Source organism: Rana temporaria, chromosome 10 (genome assembly GCF_905171775.1).
Source record: "Rana temporaria chromosome 10, aRanTem1.1, whole genome shotgun sequence".
Classification (NCBI taxonomy): Eukaryota; Metazoa; Chordata; class Amphibia; order Anura; family Ranidae; genus Rana; species Rana temporaria.
This window is the reverse complement of record NC_053498.1, coordinates 43,891,297-43,897,632: the sequence shown is the minus strand read 5'-3', so window position 1 is coordinate 43,897,632 and position 6,336 is coordinate 43,891,297. Positions and strand designations below refer to the sequence as shown.

The 6,336-nt window shown below is 46.0% G+C and overlaps 1 long non-coding RNA gene across 1 annotated transcript; it reads left to right on the top strand.

Moving 5' to 3' along the window:
- The first annotated feature begins 959 nt into the window (after positions 1-959).
- Positions 960-2,417, top strand: LOC120916052. Its single transcript, XR_005743935.1, has 3 exons — positions 960-1,076; positions 1,166-1,250; positions 2,209-2,417. It is a non-coding gene; the product is annotated as an uncharacterized LOC120916052 (long non-coding RNA).
- Positions 2,418-6,336: the final 3,919 nt, after the last annotated feature.

The window sequence follows — 6,336 nt, the reverse complement described above, 5'->3', positions numbered from 1 at the left end:
GGAGAGGGGGGGAGGGGAAAGAGAAAGAGAGAGGAGAAAGAAAAGGGGAGGGGGAAAAAAAAGGGGTGAGAAGAAAAACAAAACAAAAAGCTGGGAAAGGTAAGGAAAGAACACTGAAATGGAGGGGGAGAGAAGAAAAGGGGGGAGGGGACACAGGAAGGAGGCGGGAAGGGGAAGGAGGGGGAGGGGGAAAAAGGGGGGATGGGAAGGGGGAAAAAAGGGTGGGGGTTTTTGGGGGGAGGAGGAATGGAAGAAAAGAGGGAAAGGAAGGGGGAAGGAGAGAGGGGGGGGGGGAATTGCCAGTGAATGGTAACAGGGGGGGATTACAGACTTACCACGGTGTGATCCGTGAGATAACCCGGCCATGGTAGGGTGGATTACTGGTGGATTGCAGGCAAAGGCAGGACAAGGGCGGTGAGCTGGTACATGCAATAGGGGATTTACAAGGTGCATTGATAGAAAGTCCAATAATGCTGGTGAGACCAGCATCGTGTCATCCAACGGAGGTGTCCGTATAGGCGACAGTTGCAGGGTAATGCATGGGCTGGGGGAATAGCCAGAACCCATAGGGATCCCAAGGTGCTGCCAAAAACGTCCCGAACTGTCAGAGCCCTGCAATCGGACTGCCAGTGGACCGGTCCACGCTGCTGATCTAATGGCCACCGGCCATTAAATAAGCTATCCCAACCCGGAGATGTTGTGGACGCCAACGGAGAGCCGCGTCATGACGTCACCGGGTCAGTCACACCGCACAATGCAAGTGCGCGAGCAGCGCTACTATGCGAGTGCGATCAGCCAGAGCCAAGGGGCGGGGACCCCCGAGCCCAGGAGGAACAAGTGGGGGTGGCTGGGAGGGTCATTTTCTTCATGGCCCTGGCTCCCTGCACTGGCCTACATGTCCGGGGCGGTACCATGGGTGTGGGAGGGGGCTCAGTGGGGCGGTTCCTTGCTGCCAATCAGTAATTACCTGGAGTTATGACACCTGGTAAGCACACACTTATATAGACAGCTTGGACTCATCAAGCTAGTCTGTGATCCCATCTTCACATGCTAGGACTGGATACACCACGCTTTGGGTAAGGCAGAAACTAACATTGCACAAGCCATTTACTTTTCAACTTTCTTTATATTGGCAACAATGTTCTTTTTTCTCTATTTATAACAGACCAACAAACTTTCCCTTGTGGACACGTTTAACCGTGTCTTATCTGGAGACTATTCCTACAACTAATATCATACTAACCAACAAGGTAATCTAACTTAATCTATATTTTTAAACTATTATCATCACATTATCTCACACATTTATTTTTTTCATTTCTATCCTATATATTTTGATACGGATAGATGTCACCATCACTAATTTATTTTAATTAATATTTTTAATTTATATCATTCACAATCACAACTAATATTTGGATTTAATAATCAAATTTCATAACATACACATATATTACATCGTTATTACAAAACCTTTTTGTGATTTTATTCACCACCCAGCACCTTGCTGCATTCCAATATCTGCATAATCTTCACACTAATATTTTCACTTGCATTCACTCTCATTGTCCCTTTCTCTACCTCACTCATTGTGTATTTCTATAACATTTATTATATATGACACCTCTGCATTTGACATAACTTTACATATATATATATATATATATATATAACATTCAGTGCAATTTTGCTCAGCCCAATATAATATATCTAATATGCATTGCAATCAATCACTCCTTTATTCCTCTCCCTCAGGATGATTGATACAATGGGCCTCATGTGTTGCCTAATGCCATTAGTACCTTAAAAACTGAAACTTATAGAAGTCAAAAAAGCCACTTATTTATTTATATCACTGTCATCCAGATGTACTTGTTTGACGGCCGCCTTGCTGGGTCTCATCCACTCCGCCCGGCCAGGTTCATCGGCTGGTGTTTTGGATCCTTCCCAAATTATAAGCTATGGATCTCTGCAGGCCGTTCCGTATGGCACACCAGTAGATCGTTTTGGGGGTCCCAGCCCTCCCAGCAGAGATGAATAATCAGGTGTCCTCCGGTGGATTTTAACTTAAACTTTGGTCTAGGATATTACTGAAACTTACACATTGTGAGTTGGTAACTATATACCCAAAGTTTACTATGCTTCATTTAGTACTTTTATACTAAGTACTTTATTGTTTTACTGTTATATGTTTATTCCTTGTTACAGTTATGCACCCCAAACTCCTCAGAAGAAGACCCTCATAGGGGTTGAAACGCATCAGGAATCATTTTGACTTGAATATTAACCAATTATGTTAATTGATGTCATATATGTTGGTGCAACACTCTGTGTATACAGTTTTAATATAAACCAGACCAGAACTTATTGTTTTATATTTCCTCATTAATTAAACAATTTCCCACCTTTTTACATAACTGTTACTCTGTTGTATTCCTTACTATTTTTCGTTGCTGCCTAAAAAACCCAATGGGGAGTTTTTCCATATACTACATGTTTCAGGGGTGAGCAGCACTTTCCCTACCCCCATGTGCCCTCTTTTTTCTTTATTTAAATCAAAAAGGATAAGTTTACTTTATGTGAACTTAAGAGACAAGCATAGATTTGAATCACAAACAAATAACTGTTAGGTAATGACTCCCTATGATTCTGCAAGGGCCCTTGCAGGAATCAGCAATTAAGAAAACAGATAAAAAGGTCAAACTAAAGAATAGCGCTATTCACTTAAACTAAATAGGAAGTCTATACTCGCAAGCTCCCTCTAGCGAGCAGTTCCGCGGAACAGTTGATATCACGTTGCGGCCGGTTGGTGCATGTTAAATTTGTAATCCTCAAGTGGCAATCAGGAAGAAAGTACACAACAAAGTATCGGGAACAGTAAGCGCTGGTGAACTGATCGCTCATCAGCGTCAGTCACTTCTATGAACGTTTAAACAGTTAACTGGGTCTTTAAGAGTCAGCCGGAGGCCTAACGTGTGTCTGCGGCCTGTGGGGTGGCACTAAGGTGTCTGTCTATGTGGAAGTCAAAAACTGAGCATATGCTCTCTCACCCGACGGGCCGACCCGCCTGAGTTCTCCTCAGAAAGCGCGTTCGTGAAACACTGCTCCACAGCACTAGGATCCCGGACGAGGGTGGCTCCACTGTTTCAGGCTGGGCTGCCTCTTCGATCTTCGGGAACACGGTCTGGATGCTGGAGTCTTGCTTCCTTCTGGATGGCTGATCTCTTGGTGGATTTAGGCCCAGGCTTCTGGCCTATTCGCACGGCTGTGCTCTATCAGCAGCTCCGCAGAGGAAAAGATGCAGATCCCACGAAACTGAAATCAGCCGCGGCCTCTCTTTAAGTAACCTCCCCCATAAGTCTGTGCGGAGGTGTCACATGTTCTAATGTCGCAGGGCATTGTGGGATGTGTAGTCTGTTTCTCCTAAGAGTCAATGGAGTCCATATCTCCCGCTACTTGCAATCCCACAATGCATAACTCCTTAAAGGTAACTCACATATTTACAAGCATGAATAAAGTCCAGTGGGGATAGCCTGTCATTAGACTTCTGACAGGAGACCCTGCTACACTATCATTTTTGAAGGCCCTTCATATTTCCTTTTTTTTATATTCTTTATTTTTTTACATTTTTCAAATACAAAAGGATTTACACATTTCCCCCCACAGTAGGGTTATATTCTGTCACACTCATTTCCCTCTATCCTTTCCCTCCCACGACCCCTAACCCTACTCTACCCAGCCCCTCCCCCATTTTCCCTCCCCCTAAACCCTCTCTATAGAGATGGCGACAAAATTTGCGTGTGCGCGGTCCGCCAAACCAGCGGACATCTGGCCAATGTTCGTGGCGGTCCGCAATGTTACATGGTTAAGAACTTTGGCCTATGACACATCCATCAGGTGGTGCAGGACAGCCAATTGAGACATTTCAGCACATGGACATACCATACCTCCTACCATATAAATAGACCTGATCTGGCGGCCATCTTACATTCTGCCTTTTGTCAGTGTAGGGAGAGGTTTGTGTTTGGAGCAGAGACAGGCTGTATTCAATCAAATAGCTATCTAAAAGGTCCAAAAAAGTCCTTTTAAGGACTGGTATAGGTGTGCTACTTGGTGCGCAGTACATAGGTGTGTAATACATTCATATACTTTTTGTCAGTGTAGGGACAGATTGCCATTTCCAGCAGGGACAGACTGTAGTGACACAAATCGTTACCTAACAGGTCAACAAAAGTTCTTTCAAGCACTGGTATAGGTGTGCTACTTGCTCTGCAGTACATAGGTGTGTAATACATTCATATACTTTTTGTCAGTGTAGGGACAGTTTGCTGTTTCGAGCAGGGACAGACTATAGTGACACAAATCGTTACCTAAGAGGTCCACAAACGTCCTTTTAAGCACTGGTATAGGTGTACTACTTGCTCTGCAGTATATAGGTGTAATATACACTTATAATATACTTTTGAATATAGAAAGCATATTATAGTGGATTTGTATTCTGCAGCATTGTGACTGATGGTGTATTTGGTTACTGCTGAATGTTTGCCTCTTTCGCTGCGTTACCTCTGCTACATACATTAACAACATTTCCTGAAAAAAAGTTTCGCAACTGGTGCGATAAACCAGTGGCCCCCCAAAACGACAGATTTTGTTATATACCTTCTTCCACATATACTGCACTTCTCTAGAGACTTTTGTCACAGGGTCATTTAAAAAATGACAGGCATAGGAAGAGGCAGGCCCTTCCACAGGGGTGGGGTAGGGGTAGGGAAGGAGCACCAGGCCAGAGCCAAAGTGGAAATTGGCACAATGTTCATTCAATTATGTCAAAGGACGCACCAGACTTGCTTGAGTGGCTCGCCACCAACGCCACCACCACCATATACCCTCCGCTTGAGTCACAGGAATTATTTTCCGATCCATCAGAAGACATTTCGGATGCGCAGCCATTCTTGGCATTGGATCAGGAAGAGGAGGTAGCAACAGCCGGCACTCAGCAGTCTGACTCAGCCCACGGAGGTTGGTGCCCGCTGTTGCTGCCTACTCCGAGATCTCTATTGTTAGTGATGAGCAAGGAGACGTCGTTGATGACGTGTCTACAGATGTCACGTGGGTGCCCACAAGAGAGGAAGAGGAGGGGAGTTTAGAGGGAGAGATGGACCAGCAGATAGGGAGGAGAAGCAGGCCGAACTTACATTGCACAGGAGGGACAAACCAGACTGCTAATGTATCAGAAGCGAGCCATCAACCATGTATGGTCACATCTGGCGCTCCCAGGACGCCGGCCCATGGCTCCGCAGTGTGGGCTTTTTTTAACATGTTCGCTGCAGACAATAGTGTTGCCATCTGCAGCCTTTGCAGTCAACGCATACGTCGCGGTAAGCCCAACACTCACCTAGGGATTACCACCTTAAGAAGGCACCTGGCCTCCCATCACCGAGACCAGTGGAAGCAACGCCATCAGAACCCACAAAGTCACACTCCAGGCTCTCACCATCTAGCCTCTTCTCCTTCTCCTTCTCCTTCCCCTCTATGCTCACAATTGTCCTCCACTCCACCTTCCATCATGCCTTCCTCACGTTTTTCTGCAAAAAGGCAGGCTTCCGTGGCCCAAATGTTCGATCGTAAAAAAACGATGACGCCGGATAACCTTCTTGCCCAACGGTTGACCGCCGGCTTGTCGGAACTGATAGCCCACCAACTACTGCCATATAAACTGGTGGACTCAGAGGCTTTTCGAAAATTTGTGGCCATTGGAACACCACAAGGTCCTAGGAAGGAATTTTTTTCACAGAAGGGCATCCCAGAGCTATATGGCCATGTTCAGCGGCAAACGAATGTATCTCTGGCACAGTGTTGGTGCCAAGATACATCTGACCACAGACACGTGGTCTAGCAAACACGGGCAGGGAAGGTATATAACTTTTACTGCCTACTGGGTGAACCTTATGACGGTCGTCAAGCATGTAACCCGTGGCACCCATGTAGATTTGGTTTTACCGCCACAGATTGCATAGAGGCCTGCCTCTTCTTTTCCTCCTCCTCCTACTCCATCCTCCCTTTCCTCCTCGGCTGACTCCTTCTTTTCCGATGCTACCGTCTGCGCTGCCCAAGATCCCCAGAACCTATTCGACATGCCAGGTGAGACGTTGCCATGCTGTGCTGCGTCTGTTGTGCCTGGAAGACAAGAGTCACACTGGTCCTGCACTCCTTTCAGCTTTGCGTTCACAGGCAGATCAGTGGCTAACACCGCTTAATTTGACAGTTGGTAAAGTGGTGTGCGACAATGGTGCCAATCTGCTGAGCGTGCTGAAACAGGGCAAAATTACACACGTG